This window comes from Pantherophis guttatus, chromosome 4, assembly GCF_059756535.1.
Source record: "Pantherophis guttatus breed Tessera chromosome 4, ASM5975653v1, whole genome shotgun sequence".
NCBI classification, from domain to species: domain Eukaryota; kingdom Metazoa; phylum Chordata; class Lepidosauria; order Squamata; family Colubridae; genus Pantherophis; species Pantherophis guttatus.
Window position 1 is genome coordinate 102,086,494 of NC_142066.1, and position 12,645 is coordinate 102,099,138.

The window sequence follows — 12,645 nt, forward strand, 5'->3', positions numbered from 1 at the left end:
AGCGCTCCATGGCATAGGACCCGGGTATCTTCGAGACCGACTTCTGCCACCAATAGCCTCCCACCGGCCAGTTCGCTCCCACAGAGGGGGTCCACTCAGGGTGCCATCGGCCAAGTTATGTCGGCTGGTGACACCCAGGGGGAGGGCCTTCTCTGTTGGAGCCCCAGCCCTGTGGAATGAACTGTCCCTGGAAATACGTAAGATCCCCGACCTCCGGGTATTTCGCTGTGCACTGAAGACCCTGTTGTTCCGCCAGGCCGGGCTATCGACATGATAATTTTAAATTGGGGTATTTTAAATTTCTGGGGCTTTAAATGGAGCCAAATTTATTTAATAATTTTAAATTTTACATTGATGTTTGTCTTGTGTTTTTAAATAGGCTGTACACCGCCCTGAGTCCTTTGGGAGAAGGGCGGTATAGAAATAAAATTATTATTATTATTATTATTATTATTATTATTATTATTATTATTATTATTATTATTATTATTATTATTATGAAAAAAAGAAAGTGATTCAAAATTGCTACAAGAATTTATGTGACCAAGAGCAAATTTCAGAAGATAAAATAAAACAATACTTAGAAAAAGTGGAACTACCTAAAATACCTGAAAGCAATGTTAGATGAACATATATCAATGATGGAATTAACAGAAGCAATCAAGAGGCAAAAGAATGGGAAGACACCAGATCCGGATGGACTACCAGCAGAATTATTTAAAGACTTGCAAGATACTTTTATTCCAATGTTGAAAGTATGAACTTTTGTTAGAAGCAAAAGTACCAAATTCATGGATGGAAGCATATATTACTCTCTTACTGAAAGAAGATGCAGGTCTACAACAGATAAAAAACTATACACCGATATCTTTGCTGAATGCAGATTATAAAATATTTGCTTCAATAATTACATAAAGACTAAAATGATTTTTAAATTGATTTATACATTCAGACCAAAATTTTTACCTAAGAAACAAATTAAAGACAATATGAGAATAATCTTAAACACATTGGAGTACTACGAAGCACATCCAGAGAAGCAAATGGGACTGATCTTCCTAGATCAGGGGTCTGCAACCTTAAATACTCAAAGAGCCATTTGGACCCATTTCCCACAGAAAAGAAAACACTGGAAGCCACAAAACCTGGGTGGGCGTGGCCAACTCGATGTGACTCACTTCCACCAGTCAAATGACCCCTCCTTGCCATGCCTACCCAGCTGATCATTAGGGCAAAGAACCAGTTGTTAAAAAACACCAGGAACCACAAAATCCTTTTGACATCTCTCTCTTCCCTCCCTCCCTCTCTCTCTCCCCCCCTCTCTCTGTATCTCTCTATGTCTCTCTTTCTCCCCCTCTCTCTGTATCTCTCTGTCTCTGCCCTGGCCACTTCTCCCATCCCCCGCCATCGCCCTTACCTTCTCAGGCCAGGCGAGGAGTGACTGGGAGGGGAGGGCAAGGGGCGGGGCCAGGCAGTGGTGGGATCATCTAACAGGGAGCCACAGCAGAGGGCCCAAAGAGCCACATGCGGCTCCAGAGCCGCAGGTTGTTGACCCCTGTCCTAGATGCACAGAAACCGTTTGATAACGTGTACTGGCAATTTATGCTTGCAGAGCTAAAGGAGATGGATTTTGAGGAGAGATTTATTAGTATGATTAAGGTGATATAAACAAACTGCAGAAGTGATGGTAAATGGAGATATGACTGAGAAAGTTAGCATTAAGAAAGGAACAAGACAAGGATGTCAAGCATTTGTAGATGACTTAGTTTTTATTTTGGAAGATTCACAAGAAACAGGGCTTAAATTAATTAAAAAAGAAGAAGAATATGGAGAAGTGGCAGGTCTGAAAATAAATAAATAGAAAACTAAGTTCCTAGTTAAAAATCTTACAGATAAGCAGAAAAAAGAGTTAATGAAGAGAATAGATATTCAGATTGTAAAGAAAGTAAAATACCTAAGGGATTCAGTTCAGCAAGATGGATAACGACTAAGGAAGATAATTACCATAAACCGTTGAAACAAATTCAAATGGATCTGGAAAAATGGAAAAGTCTACAACTATTGTTGGTAGGAAGAATAGCTACAATTAAAATGAACATATTGCCAAGATTATTATACTTATTTCAAACAATTCTGATAAAATTGGGGGGGAAATATTTTGAGGAATTCAATAAAACAATACATAAGTATATTTGGCAAGGGAAAAAAGCAAGAATTAGCTTTAAAATGTTGCAAGATATAAGAAGCAGAGGAGGGGTTACCAAACTGGGAATTTTATTATCAAGCTGCTGTATTAAAGTGGATGAAAGAATGGATTGTATTGAGGAATACAAGATTATTGACATTGGAAGGCCATGCTTTACAACTGGGTTGGCATACTTTCTTGTGGTATGGGAAAAACAAGATACTGTATTTTTCGGAGTATACGACGCACCGGAGTATAAGACGCACCTTAATTTTGGGGGAGGAAAACAAGAAAAAAAGAATTCTGCCTCTGCCTACCAGAATCAGGATCACCGGCTTCCTCACTTCCATTTGGATTTTGATAACGAGTATCACAGATCTTTTTATCAATTTAAAGCAAATCCTATCTATTTAACTGGACTGGTAGGGTGGGGTGGGGGATGATTTTCATGGGGACAGAAATCTCAGGAGGTTAAGGAGAAGTCTGCTTCTATAGGGAGTGGGGATCTCCAGTCATCGCACAAGTTGTGAAGGCAGCCGTCAGAACTACTGGAGCTGCTTCCAGGCAGACCCTGGGAGAACTTGGAACTCTCAGTGGCTAAAGGAGAAGAAGAAAACTCTGGCCACGTTGAGAACACACACACTCCTGTTGCTGGAAGAAGGGGAGAAGGGCTGCTTCTCCTGCAATCTCCCCCACCCTTTGTCCTTGTGCCTTGTGCCTATACTCCTCCTTCCTCAGCCACCTTCTCTCCCAAATGGTCTTCATGCCCAGAGGAACTCCATCCACAGTCGAGGATGGAGGAAGGTCGAAGTTTGTTCCCCCCCCTTGCTCTCTTAAACTGAACTGCACTGAGCAGCTGGGAAGGGGGCCGTGTGAAGGAGAAATGTCTCAGCTCCCCACAGCCACTTGGCATTTTGACCACCCGAAACGGATCAGCACCAGCTGCTGCTTTCTCCCAGGATCATTTATCAACAAGTCAGAAAAGCAGTGCAGTTCAGTTTAAGAAAGCAAGTGGGGGGGAACAAACTTCGACCTTCTTCCAGCAACAGGAAAGTGTGCTTTCTCAGTGTGCCCAGAGTTTTCTTCTTCCCCTTTAGCCACCAAGAAGGAGGAGGGTGCACAGCTCTGCAAATTGCATTGGAGAATCAGGGAGGAAATCGCTGGAAAACGCAATGCATGGAGGCAATGCTCTTGCGAAGTGGGTGCTTCTGAATGGAGAGGCGTAAGGCAAGGTGCTTGCTGCCTGGTCTGCCCCTTCTCCAGACTACCCAGGCTGAGGGTGGTCAGCTTCTGCTCCTGGCCCGGGAGACGGATCTGACCAGGAGGGACGAGAAAGTGAGACTGCAGAAAAGGAGGAGGAGGGTGCACGGCTTTGTAAATTGCTTCAGGGAATTGGGGAGAAAAATGCTGGAAAATGTGATGCATGGAGGCAATGTTCTTTTTCCTCCCCTCACTTTCTCTTCCCTCCTGGCCAGATCCGTCTCCCGGGCCAGGAACAGAAGCTGACCACCCTCAGCCTGGGTTGTCTGGAGAAGGGGCAAACTGGGCGGTGAGCCACCTTGCCTTACAGCTCTCACGCAGAAGCACCCACTTCGCAAGAGCATTGCCTCCATGCATTGCGTTTTCTGGCATTTTCCTCCCCGATTCCCCAATGCAATTCTTACCGTGCCCTCATGAAAATGCAGCAGCGGCAGTTTTTAGCCGGTTCCAAGCAGCACCCTAACTGTTTTCGCCACCCATCTCCCAGCGTGCGGAGACTGAAAATGCAATGCTCATTTTTGGCAATGTGAGGATCCCCACCACCTGAAACCAGGGGTGAATCTAAAATTTTTTGCTACCGGTTCTGTGGGCGTGGCTTAATTAGTGGGCGGGGCTTGGTAAGGTGACTGGGAGGGCATGGCTTGTTGGTCAGATGGACATGGCCAAGTCAATGTCACTTCTTTGCCTTTTTTTAACCTACAAAACACAACACAACACAACTGGCTCACCCACAATATAAAAGCAGTCGTGCTAGGCCCAAAATGGCCCCTGCAACAAGCAGGAACCTCACACAGCCACAAAAAGCCCAAAAAACAACTTTCACACTTTACACACACACACAACACAACACAACACAACTGGCTCACCCACAATGTAAAAGCAGCTGTGCTAGACCCAAAATGGCCCCTGCAACAAGCAGGAACCTCACACAGCTACAAAAAGCCCAAAAAAATAATTTTCACACTTTACACACACAAAATTCCACATACAGCTTTGTGAGATTCTGTGTGTTTGTGTAGTTAGAGTGAAACACCACAGAAACACACTAAATCTCAGAAAGCTGCACAAATATTATTTTATTTTAATTTATTTTTATTTTTATATAAAAGCAGCTAAATTTAAAACTTCCTAAACTTTAAATGGCTAGGTCTAAAAAAAGAACAACCAAAAAACCCCCAATTAACTATTTTTTTTAAAGCTCCCAAAGGGGGAAAAAACTTACCCAATAGAACAGAGGTCTCCAACCTTGGCAACTTTAAGACTTGTAGACTTCAACTCCCAGAATTCCTCAGCCAGCTTTGCTTTGCTGGCTGAGGAATTCTGGGAATTGAAGTCCACAACTCCCTGACTGCTTGATTGCAGGCAGAGAGATTCAGTTGCTTGCTGATGCAATGGATTGGGGATTATAGTAAGGCGTTGCGACCAGCAGCTAAAGTAAGCAAGCTGGGGGTGAGGGGGAGCGATTTTTGATTAGCAGGCAACTCAGCTGGGGTCGTCAGAGCTTGGATGGTCAGAGCCATTTAAAAGGAACAAAGTTTTTTTCTTTTACATGGCTCTGGCGATCCAAGGTGAGTTGCCTGATTAGCAGGCAACTCAACTGGGATCGTCAGAGCTTGGCTCGTCAGAGCCATTTAAAAGAAAAAAAGGGGGGCTTCCGGTTGCGTCATGCTAAATGGAGGACTAGGAATTGTGTAGCTGCTTATCCTAGTTCTCCCTTTTCTGTGTCTGGCGGTTGTTCCTGCGCCATTGTGAGCCGTGGAGAGGCTTGCGAAGAAGGGGAGGCTTCGGGGCATGCGAGGAGGTGGCTTTCCCGCATGCCAGCAGATTTCTTCTCAGGATACCAGTGCAGAAAGAGGGCGGCGTGGGATCGCCCCGAAATCGTGACTATACCAACTGGAGAGGGGAGCCCACCAGCGTGGTGTAAGAATTCTACTTTACTAAGTTAGCTCAGAGCTGACTGAACCTCCTGCCTAAGAAACATATAAGATTTGCCATTTACTGGGGGAGCGGCTGAAATGGAGAAACGGCTGTCTTGTAAACTTCTTGCTGCTAGCTGTTATTTCCCCCTCAGAAGCAGTTATTGATCTCCCTTTGAACTTTGATATTATCAAAACTTCATCTTCTCCCTTCTTTTTATTTGAATATATTGTCTGTTGGATGAGGAATAATTGACTGATCTTGTTGAAGATGTAGTGAGATTTTCTCTTTTACTTCTCTCTTTGTCACATTATCAGAAGAGGCGAGCTTTTTGTCACATCTTGACTTGATATTTTTTTCTTCTTTCCCCACTGCTGAAGACGGAGACTGCCCTTGGTTGGTCTTGTACTGCCACCTAGTGGTGGATTGGGATATTACAACTAAAGGAAAGGAAAAGAAAGGAAAGGAAAGGAGGCGGGAAAAAGATATATATACACTGCCTCATAATAAACATTGAAAATAGACTAATTTGGATATATCAAGAGCTGATGGATTAACTTATTTGATTTAAAAGACTTGATTGATATATTTATTCAACAAAGAGTAGAGGAACAGTGGTTGTTTTCAGTTATGTCTACATCTTCAACTATTACCACAACAAATAAGAAAATTATCTCTCTGCCTACCGCTGTAACCCCAAATTCGACGTGTTTAGCTTCTAGAAGAACATCGGAAGATATGTCGGTGACGGGGAAGACGCCCTCTATGCAGGCTCTTCAAAATATGTTACAAGCCATCCAGGAATCAATGGCTAAAAACCAGGAGTCGACATCTAAGAACTTTGAGGACTTGGGAGCAGATGTGAAAGCGGAAATGAGAGGGGTTAAAGAAGAAATTAAACAGATGCGAAGTGAACTGGGAGATATACGACAGACATTAATACAACAAGAGGAAAAAATGAAGGAGATAGAGAATAAGACGGAGAAATGCGAAGGACTGATGGACAGTTGGGAGAAGAGACAAATAACCATAAATAGAGACTTAGAAGAAGAAATAATTTTTCTGGAAATGGAGAGATCTTCTTTTTTCCTTAGAATACAGAATGTGGCGGAAGAGAAAGGGGAAAAACTGGATGACATTGTAGGAGAAATAGTTGCAGAAACTTTGGAGGCAGATAGACTCATGATCCAACGGGATATTGATGAGGCCTTTAGAGTATTCACTAGCTACGCAAAAAGGAACAATCTTCCTTGGGAAATTCATGTTCGTTTTAACAAGAAAGCTTTGTGTGAAGAATTTTATAAACGAACAAGGGATCAAACTATTACATATAAAGGCCAACCGATGATAGTTTTGAAACAAATCCCATGTCGGGTAAGGGAACAGAGACGCAGATATCAATTTTTGATGACTTTCCTGAGGAAAAATGCAATTTTGTATCGTTGGTTATTGCCTGAAGGTTTATTGATGACATGGAGGGATAAGAAGGTGAGGATTTGGAGTCTTCAAGAAGCAAGAGAATTCATGGAACAACAATTTAATTTGTCAGAATTAGATGTTGAAGGAGAAGGGGAAAGTAGAAGTTTGGAGGAATCGCAAGAGGAAGAAGAGGTAGAGGAGAGGAGAGAAGGAAAGGCGGGAAAGAAGGGTGGGGGAATATGAAAAGTCGAGGAATTAACAGCACCTCAGAGGGAGAGAAGACAAACAGTTAAGAAGGCTATAACAGCGGGAAAGTAAAAACTTAGGTGAGAAAAGGAAATGGGGGAATTAGTGCGTTTGATATCTGTAAATATTAACGGTTTAAATGCTCCTAATAAACGTAGTAGGATTTTGAATAAATTAAGAAAGGCTAAGTATGATATTGTCTGTATGCAGGAGACTCATATAAAAAAAGATCAAAACCATTTGTTAGAATGCCGGGCGTTGGGTAAAACTTATACCTCATTAGCAGGTCAAAAAAAAAGAGGGATGGTGGTATATGTACGACATCATTTGAAATCCCAACAGGTTTTTGCTGACCAGGAAGGCTGGGTTCTCATGCTCGAAATAGAAATTGCCCAGTGGAAGTCTTTATTGGTTTGTATTTATGCCCCTAATGACAATCAGAGGACTTTTTATCAAAACTTATATGTTAAATTGGGGGAACTGGAATATGAACATGTCTGTCTAGTGGGGGATTTCAATGCTGTAATGGATAGAATGCAGGATTATGTCCCGGGAAACATACAAGGAAGGTTAAAGGATATTAAGAGAACATTACCAAAAATATGTAATGATTTAAGGGAGGAATTTGGATTACAGGATATATGGAGGTTGAGACATCCCAATAAAAATCAATATACTTATTTCTCTCCCAGACACCACTCATGGACCCGAATAGATATGATATGGATGTCTCTTGAATTGAGGGGGCTGGTCTTGGAAGTGGAAATAGGGCCCAATCAGTGGGCGGATCATAACCCGCTAATGGTAACTTGGAAGATCCCACATTGTAGGAAGAGTAGATGGAGAATGAATATAGGTATCCTGAAAGATGAAGAATTCATGAGTAAATTTAAGAAGGAGTTATATCTTTTTTTCCAGGAAAATAAGAAAGAGGATACTTCAATATACAATACATGGGATACGGTTAAGGCAGTGATGAGGGGATGGTTAATCAAATATATGATTGACAAACGTAGGGCGGGTAAGAAACACCGAGACAACCTCTTGAATAAATTACAACGGGTGGAAGAAAGGATGCAAAATGGATTAACCCAGACAACATTGATAGAGGAAAGGGAGTACTGGCAACACCAGATTAAATTATTAGATCAAGAGGAATTAGCAAATAAACTAAAGTGGACTAAACAAAATTTTTTTGAAAGGGCGAATAAAACAGGAAAATGGTTGGCTTACCGGCTTAGAAAGGAGCAGGAACAACGGAGAATAGAAGGGCTGAAAGATGTAATTGGGAATTTCCATTGTACTAAGGAAGGCAAGAGAATGGTAGCTCAGGATTTTTTCACACAGCTTTATCAGAAAGGAGAGGAAAATATCTGTGAAATTCAGAAATATTTGGAAAAGACAGACTTGCCTAAAGTCTCAGAAACAATGAAGGAAATTCTTAATGCGGAATTTACGATGGAGGAAGTAGAAACAGTTATGAAAGCACAGGCAAATGGCAAAACCCCAGGTAGAGATGGCCTTCCAGTTGAATTATACAAAATAGTGTTTGACGTGATAAGAAGACACATGACGGATTTATTCAATGCGGTTATGAAAGAGGCTCAGGTTCCAGTATCTTGGACTGAGGCTTATATTTCTATTATCCCAAAAAAAGGAACTGATCTATCTCTTATTAAGAACTATAGACCAATATCATTACTAAACTCCGATTATAAGATATTTGTGGGGGTTCTTGCAGCTAGGCTTAGCTGCTTCCTTAACCAATTCATTCACTCAGACCAAACGGCTTCCTTCCTAATAGATATCTACGAGATAATCTTAGAATTATCATGAATACACTAGAATTTTTTGAAAATCACCTGGATAAACAATTAGCTTTAATTTTTGTTGATGCCCAAAAGGCGTTTGACAGAATCAGTTGGGAATTTATGATTTCTCAATTGGAATATATGGAGTTTGGTGTGAATTTTATTCGGGCAATTCGAGCTATCTACCGGGAGCAGACTGCAAGAGTTCTCATAGATGGAGAGGAGACAGAGAGAATTCAAATTCGTAGAGGTACAAGACAGGGATGTCACCTTTCCCCATTGCTATTTGTATTAACTTTAGAGCCCCTGCTTAGAGAAGTGAGAGGAAACACGGAAGTAAGAGGAATGAAGATTAGGCAGGAGGAAGTTAAAGTCCAGGCTTATGCAGACGATCTTGAATTTATCTTGGATCAACCACTGGACTCGGGCCTGAAATTATTATGCTTGATTAGAGAGTATGGGAAGGTAGCGGGGTTAAAGATGAATGAAGAAAAAACTAAAATCCTAGTGAAAAATATGACTCAGATGCAAAGGCAACAGCTGGAGCAGTTAATGGGCTTAAGAATAACAAATAAAATTAAGTATCTGGGTATATGGTTGACCGCCAGATGTTCCTCCATAAAGGAGGATAACTATCTTCCTTTTTACAGCCAGATGCTCAGAGACTTAGAAAGATGGAAAAATCTCCAGCTATCAATTTTGGGAAGGGTGGCAACCATTAAGATGTGCGTGTTACCCAAATGGTTATTTCTATTCCAAACAGCCCCGGTAAGGTTGAATAAAGAGTTTTTTACAAATTTGGATAGGAGTATATCTAAATTTATCTGGCAGGGAAAGAGGCCGCGGATTAGACTTAAAATGTTACAAGAACCCAAAAATAGAGGAGGATTTGGACTCCCAAATTGGGAGCTCTATCACCAAGCAGCGAACTTGATTTGGGTGAAAGAATGGATGGTCCTACAAAAGAGACGACTTTTGACATTTGAGGGAGCCGGTCTTCAACATGGCTGGCACTATTTTCTATGGCCGGGAGCATCCGGCCGTCCTAGACACTTTGATGATCACTATTTACGTAGGACGCTTGGGTACACTTGGGAAAAGGTTAGAAGAAGAGTATATTCAAAAGTTCCATGTTGGATTTCGGCGCAGGAAGCTCAGGTTTACCCGACATTGTATAAAGGGGAGAAAACCTTGACGTATGAAGGTTTCTTGGATGTTCAGGGTAATCCGAAGTCACGAGAATTATTAACTCTTCAAGGATATAAGATAGACTGGTGGTCTTATTCTCAAGTGCACTCCAGGTATAAAAAAGATTTACATAGTGAAGGAATCTACCGTAAAAGACAAGAATTGGATAAGATCTTATTAGAAGGAGGGAAAGGGATATTATCTAAATGTTATGCATATTTATTGTCTCTGCAGATAGGACAGGATGTAGTGAAGGATTGTATGATAGCATGGGGGCGAAATTTTGGATATCCCCTTGACTTCCAGCAATGGGAACAGATTTGGTTGAAAAATATGAAATTAACCATGGCCTCCTCATATAAAGAAAACATATATAAAATGGTCTACCGGTGGCATCTCCCCCCGGCGAGATTAGCTAAAATGTTTCCTGGGACATCTGCCTGCTGTTGGAAGTGCGGTTACAGTAATGGAACTTATTTTCACCAATGGTGGACCTGCCCGCAGGCGGTTAAATATTGGAAAAAAATACGGCAATGGATTTTGGAAATTACACAGATTAATTTGGAATTAAGACCTGAGACTTTCCTATTGGGGGCAAAACCTTTGAATGTTAAATCAGATATATGGTTCTTGTTAACTCATATTATCACTGCAGCAAGATTAGCGTATGCGCAGGAGTGGAAAAATCAATACTTACCGATAGATTTGAAAATAATATATAAAATCAATGAGTGTGCGGAATCAGATAGATTAACTAGATTGATCAATGGTAAAAAAAAGATTCAGAATTTTATAACAGTTGGAAAGTATGGTACGATTGGGTCCAGAAAAAGTGGGATAGAATAGATATATGATGATGTATATATATATGGTGGCAAATATGTATGTATAAAGGAATGATTTTATACTTATGGACAATGTAATCATATTATACCATGGTGGCAGGATTGTATATTTTATTTGTGTATTAGTGTATAGAATATATTAATAAAAATTATTTTAAAAAAATAATAATAAAAGAAAAGAAAAAAAGGCTCTGATGATTGCGTGGCTCAGCTGGGCATGGGGGACGGGGGCAGGGATTTTTGCTACCGGTTCTCCGAACTGCCCGCCGCCATCGCTACCTACTCGCCTGGTCCGAACAAGGAGCATTTCACCCCTGCCTGAAACCACTGGAAAATGTGATGCACAGAGGCCGACAACCTCCCAAGGGTGGGGGCCAGCGGGTGGGTGGGGCTACATTCAGACTATAAGATGCACCCAGATTTTCACCCCCTTTTTGGGGGTAAAAAGGTGTATCTTATACTCCGAAAAATATGGTACATGGATTCTTTCAAAGACATTATATAAGAAATGCATTAATATTAGTATGGGAGAAAGTTAAAGAACCACATTTTTTAAAAAAAAATTGATTTATATGCCGCCCTTCTCCGGAGACTCAGGGCGGCTTACAATGCGTTAAGCAATAGCCTTCATTCTTTTCTATATTTTATACAAAGTCAGCTTATTGCCCCCACAAACTGGGTCCTCATTTCACCTACCTTAGAAAGGATGGAAGGCTGAGTCAACCTTGAGCCTTGGAGAGATTCGAACCAGCAGAAATTGCAGGCAGCTTTGTTAATAACAGGGTGCACTAAACCACTGTACTATCAAGGCTCTTGACATTATTTGAGGATACCAGTTTGGCTTTCAACTATGGAAGCATTGATTCATCCCAATGTTATTAATACGGAAAATATTGTTAGATATAAAGATATCTTGAATGAGAAGGGGGAACTCAAAACTAAATAAGAAATGAGTGAGCAGGGGATTGATATAACATAGTATTGTTATATAAAACAACACATTGAGCTAAAAACAGAAATATTTTTGCTGGGGATTTTACCTGAAAGTTATTATAAAGAGAATGCTTATTTAATTATCCATGTTCTAACTGCAGCTAGAATTGTATTTGCACAACATTGGAAAAGTGAAGAGATTCCTATTCATGAGAAGGTGATTAGGAAAATATTAGAATGTGCAGAAATGAATAGATTAACACTAGCAAGCAAAAAAAACAAACTGACTATTATATGATATGGGAAGTTTTTTTATCAATGGTTAGAGGATAAAAAGGGAAACTAGAAATAAAAGGAGAAGATTAAAGAAGAATAGAAAATATGTTAAGAGAGTTATAAATAAGATGAAAATTGTTAGTGTTCTGATGATGAGGATAATTATGTTTAATGTTCTCATTATTGTATTGGATGGAAACTGCACGAAGAGAGAAGCAACCTAAAACTAAAGAGAAATTTCCTAACAGTGAGAACAATTAACCTTAACCTTCTCCCTCTCCCTCTCCCTCTCCCCCCACTCTCTCCCTCCCTCTCTCCCTCTCTCACACACAGAGAGGTTGGATTGGATCTCTCTTTCCCACCCTCCTTCCCTCCCTTCCTCCCTCCCTCTCTGCTTTAGGCTTAGAAAGTCTGCCAGTGCTGCTTCTCATTTGGCAATGCGTAAGGAGAATTGGGGACTAGAGACAGTTGACATTCTCATCTCTGCTACAGGTGAGGCTGTCAGAAAGACTTTTTGGCAGGCACGCAATGCCTTCTCCTCAGCCTCTCAGCATTGGCCGTTGGC

At 41.0% G+C, this 12,645-nt stretch overlaps 1 protein-coding gene across 3 annotated transcripts in view; it reads right to left on the reverse strand.

Moving 5' to 3' along the window:
• Nucleotides 1–12,645, reverse strand: part of LOC117656046 (collagen alpha-4(VI) chain-like) — a 184,349-nt gene that overhangs the window by 97,154 nt on the left and 74,550 nt on the right. The gene's annotated exons all lie outside the window — the stretch shown is intronic.